The following is a 14,457-nucleotide window of genomic DNA, read 5'->3' on the forward strand; positions in this document are numbered from 1 at the left end:
ATGAGACATTGGATGTGAAGAGTCAGAATTCAAAAAGATCTGGTTGGCTAAAGGATACTGTGAAATGGAAGAAAATGTAAAAAAGATAGCTAAAATAGCTTACACTTGGGTTAAAAAAAAAGGAATCATCAGAGCTATCCACAAATGGGAGAGAGTTCGTCTTAGACAGCCATGGATATCTCCCTCATTTAACATCTCTAGGGAAAAACTGAATGACTCCAAAGCTAGAAGATCTAGGACTACTGACTTATTATTAGAACAGAGCCCCTCAAGGTCAGGGGACCACAAAATCATATTACATCAATTCTATGGGGGATATGTTGTACAGACCAATGTGCTCATTTAGGTACAGAGTGAATAAGGCAGCCACTGAAGTCCTTTCCAACTCCAAAATTCTGTGATTCTGCCTGCAGATAGGACACCTCCAGTCAATGTTCAAACGCAAAACATTCTTTTCTTACTCAAATTTTCCTGCTGCTTTTTGTTTCTATTTTGTGTCCATTATGGCCTAATTTAGATTTTTCCATACTCAGAGGGATCTATCATATCTCACTAACTTGACACAGATTCCAATCTTGCAAATGACAGAGATTCCAATCCCACCCCTTTAGTAAGTCTCTAATCCACAGAGAAGCTTTGATAAACTTTGCTCTTCTTGGCAATACAATGATCTAAGACAATTCCAAAAGATTCATATCCCAATACTCAGAGAAAGAACTATGGAATCTGAATGCAGCTCTCTCATGAGTTTTCCCTTTTGTTTTGATTCTTCTTTTACAACATGACCAATATGGAAATCTGTTTAATATGATTTTACATATATAACATGTAAGATTTGATTGCCATCTTGGGAAGGGAGAAGAGAGGAAAAAATGGAAACCAAAATATTATAAAAGCGAATGTTAAAAACTAATAAATTGAAATAAAACAGGAAAAAAGACTCCCATCCATGTCCTCCCAAATGTTTGCCATGCGGAATTATCCAATATACTGGAAATGTTCTCTACTTTCTCTGGATGATACTGGGTGCCCTATGAGAATCCATCCCCTTGTCATGTGACTGGATGATCATCTTTTGTCACATGGTTCTTTGATGATATTAATTACTCCTGTTCAAAACTTGTTATTCTTCATTGGTTATAGGTGGCAGCCTGTTCATACCCATACCCTCAGAAATTTAATTCCTCAGGGCCAAGTAGTGTTTCAGGTCCCATTGCCAAAAGGAGTACCAGGAAAACATTTGCATTTAAAAAGACTGACCTTAGTTTTTATATAGGAAGCATGGTGACCTGGTCAGTAACACTACTTTGCAATTTTCAAAAAATAATCCAGTCCACATTACTTTTCAACTATGTGTTCAGCTCATTGTCCATCTGTATTGCCTGTCCCAGATATAATGTCACAGTGTGCCCATTCTGATATATGCTGAAATATGAGCAAAAAACATTCTTTTTCCTGTGTAGATGATCAAGCTCAGGCTTCTTTTGATCCCTTTAGCACTCTATTCAAAACCTCTTCTAAGAAGTCACAAAATGGGTTTCTCTTTGAGTCTAGCCATTCAACCAGCTTGACTGGTTTTTGTTAATTTTAATACAAATAAATTATGTTTCTGTTTAAAAAGAAAAATCTAAGTTAACTCCATCCACAGCATTTCCCTGATTCCCCTGTACTAAGTCTGCGAAAATAGGAGACAAATTAATCTGGCGTAACCTGTTTTGATGAAGCCCCTACTAGATATTTGTGAGCTTTGTTTCCTTTTGAAGTTGATAACCATTCCTTAATCATCTATTCTAGAGTGTCAGGGGCCAGGGTCCTGAGGAACAAGATTATCTAGTTGAGTCCATGCTTCATGTAATAGTTAGAAGGTGGGAGGAAAGAGCACCACTCCTAAACAGAATGTGCTAGTTGGGTACAAGTTGGAAATAACGTATTCTTTTTTTACCAACACAGCAGATTGGATTTCCCTCCCTCCCCCAAGTAGCTGCTGACATGGGGCAAAGGGAGGACACTCAAGGGAGTGTTCAAGGTTTTTTCCCTCCATCATCAAAATACCAAGTACTTTTATCACTGAACCACTAGCACATGGAGTTGTGTCATTTGAATAGGGAGCACTCAATCAAGTACTGAAATGGTAGGCTAGAACCAAAAAGGGCCACTAAGCATGCTCCATGGGGTGGCCCTTACTTCCATGAAACGCTCCTCATTGCTGTAAAAAATAAATAACAATAAAATTTTAAATCTTTTATATATATTTACCAACCTCAGCTCACTTTGCACATTTGCACTCCTGACACTATTTTTATTCCTCCTCCATTAACTGCCCATCTTTTTAGCTTTTATATATGTCTTTTTAAGATTGAAGTGGGTTAGAAGTATATATACTTTAATCTTTTAGATAACTTTTTTTTTCTCATCAAAATTTTTCCTCCTTTTGTTATAACCTGTGGGTAACTTCACCACCTTTGCCCATTTGAATCATCCAAAGCCCAGGTAACTAAGAAAGGGAGCAGATTCTGGGACCTTTGTACTTTGAAGGCTCTGTCCTGGGTTCATATTAATCTCATATGTTGCAAGACGACCAGAGCTTTCTGGGGGCAGGTTCAGGACTAGGAGTCTTGCTTAGCAAGTTATACTGGGTGAACCGGAGAAACTCTATTTCATCACCAAGGGACTCTGGAAGCGTCTCCTCTTCCCCCATTCTCTATGAACTGCTTTAGCACATGGAGACTTTCCCCAGCATCAGAAGCAGCAGAAGGAAGCCAAATAATGTTGCCTAATCATATCAGTGGTACTAGGAGATTTTCTCTCTTTTATTTTTACTTTAATTGCATATACACCAAAACTGCAGCGATCCATGTTTTGTGTGTCTAAATTCACTGGCTACTGAGGAAAAAGAAATCTAGGGAGTAGCTATTCCAAACAGGAGTGGAGTCAAAGTAACTGTACCAATTAATATGCTTTAAAATATTTTCTTCCACTAGGTTAGAAACGGGAAAGTAGCAGCAACGTGGACGCTGTGTGTGTGAATGTGCAAAGCAACTAAGAGAAACAGTTGGGCTGTGAGTGCCTACTAGTGGCACTACAGAGTGCAGCCTGCTTTAAGATGGAAGGGCTGACACAGCCGATGTTTTGTTCACTTGTGTCTGGCTCTTTGGGACCCCGTTGAGGGTTCCTGACAAAGATCCTGGAGCCATTTCCTTTTCCGTCTCATTTTACATATGAGGAAACTGAGGCAAACAGGGACAGTGACTTGCACACGGCCACCCAGGATCTGAACTCAGGAGATTAGTCTCCCACTTCATCAATATGTGGGCCATTTTTATGTGGCAACAGTTATGTGACTTAAAGGTGACGACGGTAACTCAAACAAAAATGCCACATTATTTTAGACGTGCTAAGACGGAATGGGGGGCGGCTGGGGAGTCCGAGGGCGGCCGCCCGAGCAGGGGAATGGCGGATGAGAGCAAGGACCCCTGGGCAGTGCCGAGACAGGATTGGAGCTTGGTCGGAGGCGGAAGCCCAGAGCCACCTGGGCTTTGGCCCGTGGGCCGGATTTCTGCCTCGTGAGAGAGCGAGGCTGAGGGCTGTGTGCACCTCTGCCTCCCGCAAACCCAACTCGTGGGACAGTCAAGCCGTCCCCGTCTGAGGAGGATGGTCCCCTTCCAAAAGGGCTGCGATTTTGGATCTAGGCGCCCACTTGCAAACTTTGAGGGGCCTCTTTCTGACTGTGGGGGGATCCTCGACAAAGGGCTTCTGCAGTGAGATGGAGAGGAGGCCCCCTACTGGCAAGGAAAGGGACTGGGAGGTGACCAGAAGCCCATTCCCTTACTTTCCCCTTCCTTTTCTGGCCACTGATCGAGGCAAGACTATTTGTTATAAACTGCTCTTGAGAACGGGGTGCGGGAAAGTAACTTTGTATTCTGCAGCCATAAGGATATGGCATCTAAAGCAAAGCTTTCACAAATGGTAAAATTATATGTATACCAAAATAAAATTTCATTTTAAAATTAAAATAAATTTCTTTATGTTTTGTTATCAGTAAATGTTTGATTTGTATACCTATTTTACATACCTATATGCCCAGTCAAGTAAAAATTTCTCGGGCGAAAAGGGGTCACGAGTGGGAAAAGACGGACTGTTCTTAAGAACGCTCCTGACCAGGGAAGCCTAGACCTGAGTTTGGGCCGCCTTTCCTGATCCTGGATGGATCACATCCTGAGATGGAAGTGTCCAGGTAGGAAAAAGATTTGGAAGATCCCAGGTAATGGCACGGAGGAATTGCTTTTGGAGAAAAGGACCAATAAAAGTACCACCAGTGTGTCTGACAGTTCTAACAGTAGCTGTGTGCTGGGAGTTGTTTGGAGAGTGCAGACTGGAGGTCAAATTGTAAAATGCCAACAGTGGTTCTGAAAACTGATCATATTCTGGGATGATTTAAGTAGATAGTGTGATAGGGAGAGCACTGGGTGGTAGTCCACAAGAGCAGAGTTCAAATCTGCCCTCAGACATTTACTAGCTATGAGTATGGCCTTGAGCATCTGTCTGCCTCTTATATCTCAGCTATAAAATGGGGAAAATGAGAGCACCTACATCCTAGGATTGTTATGAGGATTAAATAAGATATTTCTAAAATGTTTAGAACAGTGCTTGGCATATAATAGGTGCATAATAAATGCTTATTTCCTTTATTATGTTTGGTTTTGCTCCCGTTTTTAAGGACACTCTAGAATTGAGCCTAAAGTAATATCATCTCTGAGATGCTGCAATTGGAGACTTTTAAATTTTTTTATTTTTTTCTCGATTACATATAAAAACAATTTTTAGCATTCAATTTTAAAAAGTTTGAATTTCAAATTCTCTTCAGCAGTTCCTGCTCTTTGAAAAGTCAGGCAATTTAATATAATATACATGTGCGGTCATACAAAAACATATTTCCATATTGGCCATGTCATAAAAGAAAACACAGACCCCCAAAAAATTTTTTTTAAAGTTTTAAAAGTATGTTTTCAAGCAGTCATCAAAACCATTTGGTATTGGCTAAAAAATAGAGTAGTTGATCAGTGGACTAGGTTAAGTTCACAAGACATTATAGTCAATGACTATAGTAATCTAGTGTGTGATAAACCCCAAAATCTCAGCTTCTGGGATAAGAATTCACTATTTGACAAAAATTTCTGGGAAAATTGGAAATTGGAATGGGCAGAAACTAGGCATTGATTCACACCTAACACTCTGTAAGGTTGAAATGGGTTCGTAATTTAGACATAAGGAATGATATAAGCAAATTATAAGAACAAAGAATAGTTTACCTCTCAGATCTGTGGAGAAGGAAGGAATCTGTGACCAAAGAAGAACTAGAGTTCTTCTTTATGGAAAGAAAAATGGATAATTTTGATTATATTAAGTTAAAGTACAAACAAAACTGGAAGCAATAAACTGGAAAAAAATTTTACATTCAAAGGTTCTGATAAAGTTTTCATTTCTAAAACATATATAGAATTGACTCAAATTTATAAGAATTCAAGCCATTCTCTTAACAGACAATTTTCAGATGAAAAAAATTGAAACCATTTCTAGTCATATGAAAAGGTGCTCTAAATAACTATTAATCAGAGAAATGCAAATGAAGACAAACAACTCTGAGGTACCATTACACACCTCTCAGATTGGCTAAGATACCAGGAAAAAATAATGACCAGTGTTGGAGGGGATGTGGGAAAACTGGGACACTAATACATTGTTGGTGGAGTTGTGAACTGATTCAACCATTCTGGAGAGCAGTCTGGAACTATGCTCAAAAAGTTATCCGACTGTGTACACCCTTTGATCCAGCAGTTTTCCTACTCGGCTTATATCCCAAAGAGATCTTAAAGGAGGGAAAGGGACCCACATGTACAAAACTGTTTGTGGCAGCCCTTTTTGTTGTGGTAAGGAACTGGAAACTGAGTGGATGCTCATCAGCTAAATAAATTATGATATATGAATGCTATGGAATGTTACTGCTCTATAAGAAATGATCAGCAGGATGATTTCAGAGAGGCCTGGAGAGACTACATGAACTGATGCTAAGTGAAGTGAGTTAAAAGAGAACATTATACATGGCAACAGCAAGATTATGTGATAATCAATTCTGATGGACTTGGCTCTTTTCAACAGTAAGGTGATTCAGGACAGTTCCAATGATGTGTTAGAGAGAGACATGTGTGGATCAAACATAATCTTTTCATACTCTTTTTGTTGTTTGCATTTTGTTTTATTTCTCATTTTTTCCTTTTTGATCTGATTTTTCTTGTGCAGCATGATAATTGTGGCAATATATATAGAAGATTGTGCCCGTTTAACATATATTGGATTACTTGCTGTCTAGGGATGGGGGTAGGAGGAAGGGAGGGAAAAATTTTGGAACACAAGTTTTTCAAGGTTGAATGTTGAAAATTATCTATGTATAAGTTTTTAAAATAAAAAAGATTTAATAATAAAAAAATGCTTTCATCTGCATTCAGACTCTAACTGTTCATTCTCTGGATGTGGATAGCATTTTTCATGATGAGTCCTTTAAAATTGTCTTGGATCATCATATTGCTGAGTATAACTGTTATTCACAGTATTATTGTTGCTGTATACAATGTTCTCTTGGGTCTGCTCACTTCATGTATCAGTATCAGTTTATATTAAGTTTCCAAGTTTTTCTGAAATCTATCCTGCTTGACATTTCTTTCAGAACAATAGTATTTCACCATAATTATATACCACGATTTGTTCTGCCATTGCCCAGTTGATGGGTATCCCCTCAGTTTCAGTTTTCAATGCTTTGTCACCACAAAAAGCTGAGTAGAGGACGTTTAAAAAGCCAAAAAATATGAGAAAAGGGAACATGGCCTCTAATTAAAGGCAGGCTCAACTGGGATTGAACCCAGTCCAAAGTACATGGCTCACTATAGAATAGTGATGCAGCAGAGCCTCATCTTAAGGCCCCCAGCAGCACTTCCTCCTTTAGGACTGGGGTCTCAGATCTCTCTTAGCTCTCAAAATTCAGCTGTACTTCTGTCTTCAATGTGCACCCTTCAGCTTCCTGGTACAGATCAGAGCTTTTTTTCCTTTGTTTTCACCTTAAAACCTTTCTTCCATTTTACTACTTAGTAGAATAATGGCTCAAAGGTGCTCTTTGGAGAATTAAAAGAATTAACAGAAGTTTGGTAAATTGAATCTTGTGCCCAACGGCAACAAGAAATAAAATTTCACAAGCTATTTAGTTGTTGTCTTGCAACACTCATGATAAACAAGAGCAAAAAATGACTGCCCTCATAATGATAACTACATTTTTAATGGAGAACATCTGGTGCAGAGTACAAAAACGTAGACAAGTCTATGACAAAGTTGGCAAGATCCCCTAAACCAAATCAACAAATTTATTGACATTGGGTGAATTAAATGCAAATGTGGGCTCTGGGAAAAACGGTGAAAAAAATATTGTAAATTATTTTCAGGATTAAAAGAAAAAGGCCAAAAGCTCAGAAAGATAGCAGGAAAGTTTTTGACATAATGAGCACCAAATGAAAGCACCAAAAATGTAACTGATTTTATCTTAAAGGAACAAGAAATGACTATTCATTTAAGAATCAGTCCCCAATAAGGTATATATGCATGTTGTGAGATGATCAATTATTTGGAACACAAGTCAAAATCGGTGCCAAATTAGGAGAGATGAGAAGACACTGTGTAATTATTCAAGTTCTATGCTGATCCATTCAAACAACTGACAATAAACAATGGGAAATGGGTGATTATTACACTATTTCCTATTTAAATTTCAAAAAAAGTGAATGAATGAACATTAAATTCAATGAACAGGGAAGGTGGTATACTGGAGAGATAAAGGAGAAAAAATAACCCACCAGATTCTGATCTCAAGGATTTTATATTCTACTGTAATTGATATAAATCAATCACCACAAAGAAGTCAAAAGACCCCAGACACTACTACATTTTAGACAGTGCTTTCCTTGCCACTGAAAGAAACATGCAAGCCAGATATAGTAGTTTAAAGTATGACAGAAGATGATAAAAATATGCTCTTAAGAATCGTGTCATAAAAACACAGAGAGGGCAAAACAAAATATAGTGCTTGCTTAGCATGACTTGACTAAACCAGATCATCCCAAGTAAACCAAGGTAAACCAGAAAGGAAAACAAATAGAACATATTTGTCCATGTTTCTGGGGTCAGTGTTCTGGAGAAGGTCTAGAAGCAAAAGCAACAAACCCAAAGATTAATAACAAAGAAAATAACCATTGTCAATGTGGCAGTAGGACCAGTGGATTTGTACTTTTAACACCTCTGATACAAATGTTCTTATCTAAGAAAACAGAAATGGCCATGAAAAGGATAAAGGCTGGGAGGGCTGGCTGACCCAGGCTAGGGGCACACAGAAGAAATCACAGTGGGAGTTAACACAATTTTCAAAGCATTGAGAGGTCATTTCCAAAATAACTGGAAGGAAGGAGAAAGATAACAAATATTCAGGAAAAAGATCATTGGCAGAATTAAAACCAAAAAAAGATTAATCATTAGGACCTAAAAGGGCTCTTGACCATGCTATTCTCATCTCTTTATATAAAATTTATGTGTAATAAAATATTACAAGGCAACAGAGGAACTTTACCAAATAATTTTCTATAGTAGACCACATCTCCAGTCTTTGAAATGTATATTTCATACAAAATTCTGCTGTGTTAATTATGTGTAGATTATTTAAAAAAAAAAAACAAACAACTTTTGATTCAGTATGGCAAAAAAATCTTTAAAAGCTATCCTCTCATAAGGTATTGTTTTCCTTGTAAGTTAATACAGGATCTCTTAATAGATACAACCATAAAGCTAATTTTGTTCAATGATCCTCTGTTAGTACCATTCAAAGCATTCAAAGAGAAGAATCTGGCCTTGAGACGGTGGGCCAGCCTTTCAGATGCTTTTCTGCATCCTTCATCAAATCTCGAGTTACTACTCAGGTAGTAATCCTCAGCAGAGTTTCTTAATCTAAGCAGGATGGGTTTCCCTTCAAAGTCCCTGAATAGCTTTCAGGGAGTCTGTGAAATTGGATAGAGGGAGAATTACACATTTATTTCCATTAACTTCTAACATTTAGCCTTTCCCTCTACGAATGGATTACCAAGAGGGCCAAAGTACAAGAAAAGATTAAGGATTCCAGCTCCATGGCCTTCTCATTTAGATCCACAACTGCTTCTCAAACATCAGCCTAACAATACTAAAAGGGGAAAAAAAAAAAAAAAAAAGAACAAATGTACTAAGTAGCAAAGCGTAGAAAGAGCACCTTGGATGGACCCCCTCTGGCTAACTTCTCAGAGGATGTAAATAAAAGCTGCACACCTGATGAGCCAGGAGCACCTAGGAGAATGAGATCAGAGATCCCTTGCAGCTTTATGTATTAGTTACTGGAGGGGGGAGGGGATTAAGATAGGGTTCTTAGGGGACAGCTAGACAGCGCAGAGGAGGACCTGAGCTCAACTCCAGCCTCAGACACACTTCCTGGCTGTGTAACCTGGGCAATTCATTGAAGCCCAGCTGCCTTGCCAAAAAAAGATATGGTGCTTACTGTATACAATAGGATTTTAGAGGCTAACTAATCCGACATCCTCATTGCTAAACGAGTAATCTCCAAATTTTAACTATCAGCTAAAATATCCCTTGAGATATATATATATATTTCCCCAAGGGATATGTCTAAAATTCACTCATTTATACATTATGTAAATGTCTTACTGTCCTGGTCCGATACATTATAACACTTAACATTCTTTAAAAAATGAGACAAAGAAGAAATAAGTGGGTCTTTGAGCTGGCCAGGAGCCCCTGCAGTGGGTTCAGCAAGGCTGTGCTGCTGTCAGGGGGGGCAGCCATGAAGAAGACAGTGCCCACCATGTCTGCCAAGAGATGCTGCCCGCTGTGCCAGGTGGGCCTAAAGGAAGCAGTGGTGTCCCTCTGGGTCCAGAGCTCAGGGCCACTCACCTTGCTGCACTGGCTCATGGCCCACCAGACAAAAAGTAAGGAAGGAGGGTCTTACTCACCAAATCATTGCCCCCAGGCTAGCTGGCTGCAGTTCCCAAGTGTCCAGGGGGGATCTTCCCAGGGCAGTTAGAGCAGGGAAGAAGGGCCTGCCACTGACTCAGTAGGGGGCAATTTGCGTGGGTTGGAAGGAAAGGATCAGGGAATAAGGGTGGGCGCCCAGGTGCAGACGGGCTTCACAATTGGTTCCCGCAGAGGTGGGAGGAGGCTTGTCTTCCTAACCTCCAATTGGCTGCCAGGACCCCTGGGGTAATTCCCTGCCCCTCACCACTCCAGGCCCCTGCTGACCCAAAGGGCCATGCCCTTCCTTAACCGGGTCAGCACCCACCTGGGGTTCCTGGCCAAGTTCAGGACCTGGGGAATGACTCCAAGTGTTCATAATCTGCTGCCACTCGGACCCCGCCTCGGTCCAGCATCCGGGGTAGAACACCTGCTCTGTCCCCACGGTGACCTCTAAACCTTCCACCTCAGTTCTCCTCCCTTCTCTCGCCCCTGGCCGACCCAGCTCAAGTCTACACTGTCCTTGTCTGGGGGATCCCTCGGTCTCCTACTGCGGCTGCGCTAACTCCCCCAGCTGCTGTGGGACTCACAGTCACCCAATGGTGCCTGGCCTGGTCCACTGCAAATTTTTGTCACCTTTTCTCCAGGCCATTATCCTTTTCCATCTCCCAGCCTGGTGTTCTCTTCCACTCATTTGCCTTCAGACCGGCCGTAGGCCCTTCCCCACCCTCTCAGCCGAGAATCTTGCCTCATATTGTACAGAAAATGAATTTGTAACCAGGAGGTCTCCCCTCCTCTGTTGGCTCCTCTTGAAGAGGTGATCCTTATTGCCTTCTATGTGGACAAATCCTCCTATTCCATTCTATCTTTTCCAGGGAACCGTCCCCTCTGTCACTGCTTTCTCCCTCTCTCTCTACCAGCTGCCAGTAAACCTGCCCAACCTTAAAGAACTTTCACCAGCTCCTTCCCATTAATCACCATCTCCTACCTTCTCTGGGTGGCCAAATTTCTTAAGAAGGTACCTCTTAGCATCTCCACTTTCTCTTCTCTTAATCCCTTATACTCAGGCCTTTGACCTCATCATTCCACAGAAATTGCTCTTTCTAGAGTTGCCAATGACCTCATAATTGCCAGGTCCAGTGGACTTTTCTCCATCCTCCTTCTCTTCTACTTCTCTGTAGCGTGTGACCCTGCTGATCACTGTCTTTTTGTCACTCTCTTACCTCCAGGTCTTTAGGACACTGATCTTTCCTGGTTCTGTCCTATCTGTCTGATTGCTCCTTCTCTTTCTCCTTTACTGGCTCCTCATCCCAGTCTGCCCTCTCACTAGAGGTGTCTACTAGAGTCCTGGGCTTCCTTCTCTTGTCTCAAAATTTGGCAAGCCCACCATCTCCCATGGACTTAATTATCACCTTGACACTGATGATTCTCAAGTCTATCTGTCCTGGCCTAACTGCTCTTCTGCTAACTGCCAGTCTCACCCCTTCAACTGCCTTTCACATATCTCCAAGAGGAGCAGCCATCTTAAATGCAACATATCCCAAACTGAACTCATTATCTTTTCCTATTTTAAATTCTCTAAAGGCCACACCATCTTCCCAGTCTCCCAATCCAAGTGTCATCCAGGATTCCTCATTATTTCTTATTCCAAATGAGCAATCTGTCACCAAAGCCTGTTGATTTCACCTCTGAACTTCTCTCCAATTGGCCCTTTTCTCCTCTGATAATGACATCACCCTAGCACAGACTCTCAACAACTCATACCTGGTCTATTACAAATAGCTTTTTGATGGTTCTGCCTATTCTCTCTCCCCTTTATCCATCTTCTATTTGGCAGCCAAAGTAATTTCTCTAAAGTTCTGAATGACCATGTCACCTCCTAAAAATGTAAAAACTCCAGTGGCTCCCCAACGCCTCCAGCATCAAATACAGAATTGTGGTTGGCATTCAAAGTTCTTTGCATTGTAGCCCCACCCTTACTACTTTTGCACAATTCTTACATCTAAATCCCCACTATGTACTCTTTGATCTAATGGCATTGGCCTTCTGGCTATTGCATGAAAAAACATTCCATGTCTCAGTTCTGGGCATTTTTCCCAACTATTCTTCCATCCCTCTTCATCTCTGTCTCTTGGCTTCCTTTAAATTGGAATTAAAATTCTATTTTCTATAGGAAGCCTTCCCTAATCCCTCCTAATTCTAGCATGTTTCCTGTTACTTCCTACTTATCCTGTATATACTTGTCTTCCTCTAGATCATAATGTTGATTGTAAATTCTTTGATTATAAGCACTTGCTTTTGCCTCTTTTTGTATCCTTAGCATTTAGCACAATGCCTAGCACATAGTAGGTGCTTAATAAACATTTATTGACCCACTGCCATGTCCTCCCCAATCTCAAAAAAAAAACTGTCCCTTGATATGTTCACCCCCTGCTTAGCTATGGTCCTCTCTCTCACTTCCTTTTGATGGCTAAATATCTTGAAAAGACCTTCTACAATCCAGTTACCCTTCCAAGTCCTCTCCTCACTCCTCTTGATTTTCTGCTTCTGACCTTAGCATCCAACTGAACCTGCTCTTTACAAAGTAACCAGGAATCTCTCATTGATCAACTCTATCTGCCCTCATTTTTCTTAGACTCTCTGCAGCCTTTGACAGGGTCATCTCCCTCTTCGCCTTGATACTCTGTTTAAGTTTTTGTGACATTGTTCTTTTTTGGTTCTCCTATCTGCCCACACTCCCTTTCTATCTGTCAGATCTTCATTGAGGTCAAGGCTAGTGCTACATCTTGGGCCCTCTTCTCCCTTAATATGATTTCACTTGGTAATCTCATTAGTTCCCAATCTCTATGCAAATGATTCTCAGATCTAGAACCTCTCTCACTAATTTTCGTTTTTGTATTCCCAACTGCCTATTGCCATTGAATATCCAATGGATTCCGGGTCCCATGGACACCTCAAACTTAATTAGGTCCAAAAGTAAATTCATTTTCCTTTCATCCAAATACTTCTGAACTTTCCCATTATTCTCAAGAATACTACCATCCTCTTCGATCCAGAATCTTAACCTAGAGGTGTGTTACTCTCAACTCTTATCCAAATTGTCACATCTTAGTAACCTCTTTTTTGTAAATCCTTTTCTTTCCTCTGTTGATTGGTCTCATCTCACTCCATTCTAATTCCTAAAGTACAAGTCACCCTTCCCCCCAATTCAATCACTTCTAGAAGTTCTTTGCATAAATATAAAATATAAAACCCTCTGTTTGGCTTTTAAAGCTTTTTATACCTCCTACCTTCAGGCTTCTGACACCTTATTCACCTCCACAAACTCTACTATCCAGGGACATTGGCTTTCTTGCTTTTCTTAGCACCAGTCACTCCTCCTGACTTCAGACATTTTCACTGACTGTCCTCCATAACTAAAATTCTCTTCCTCCTTGGCTCTGCCTCCTGGTTTCCCTAAATCCCTGTTACTGTCAGTGCCTTCCCCCTCTGCTGATTATCTAATCTGTTCTGCACAGATAATTTGCTGGTTGTTTACATCTTATCTCCCCTAATACATTCAGCTCCTCAAGTTTCAAACTGTTATTGCCCTTCTTTGTATGCCTTGCTCAGTGCCTGGCACATAGTGGGTGATTAATAAATGCTTGCTGATTTGACTAAATCTTTGAGAACCAGGGCTGTGTTTTACTTATGTCTTTCTCTGTGGGACAATATTTTGGACATATGGTACGCTTGACTTCTGAATGAATTTATTATCTTTTATCTGTCCAGTTAGGGACACGATTAAAGGAATCAGGGCAGCCAGATGGTACACTGGATGAAGAACTAAGTCTGGGAGTATGGAAGGCTCATCTTCTTGAGTTCAAAACCTGCCTCAGACATTTACTAGCTGTGTTACTCTGAGCAAGTCACTTCACCCTGTTTACCTGAGTTTCCTCATCTATAAAATGAGTTGGAGAAGTAAAATGCAAATCACTCCAACCCCAAATGGGGTCACTAGGAGTTGGATACAACCAAACAATAACGAATGAGGATCTAAAATATAATAATAATTCTATCTTCCAGGAACTTTCTTTTCTTAGAAGAAAGGCAAGAGTATTTTGAAGAAGGAAGAGGAGAAAGACAAAACTGACTTTTTCACAAAAGAAAGGACCTATGCTGACTCAACAGAAAATGTCTCTTCATCTAAGGAGGAGGATGTTCTGCAGAACATGTACTCTATAGCTCTCATCAAAGACTGTTAAATGCAGTTGTACTTAAAAACATAAATGGAATCTTTCATGCCTTTTCCTGACTTGTCTTTATATCATTTTTTCCTTAGTTATCAGGGACTGAGAATGGGGCTCTGCTTTGACCAGCTTCACTTCAGTGCCT

This window comes from Antechinus flavipes, chromosome 1 (assembly GCF_016432865.1).
Source record: "Antechinus flavipes isolate AdamAnt ecotype Samford, QLD, Australia chromosome 1, AdamAnt_v2, whole genome shotgun sequence".
NCBI lineage: Eukaryota > Metazoa > Chordata > Mammalia > Dasyuromorphia > Dasyuridae > Antechinus > Antechinus flavipes.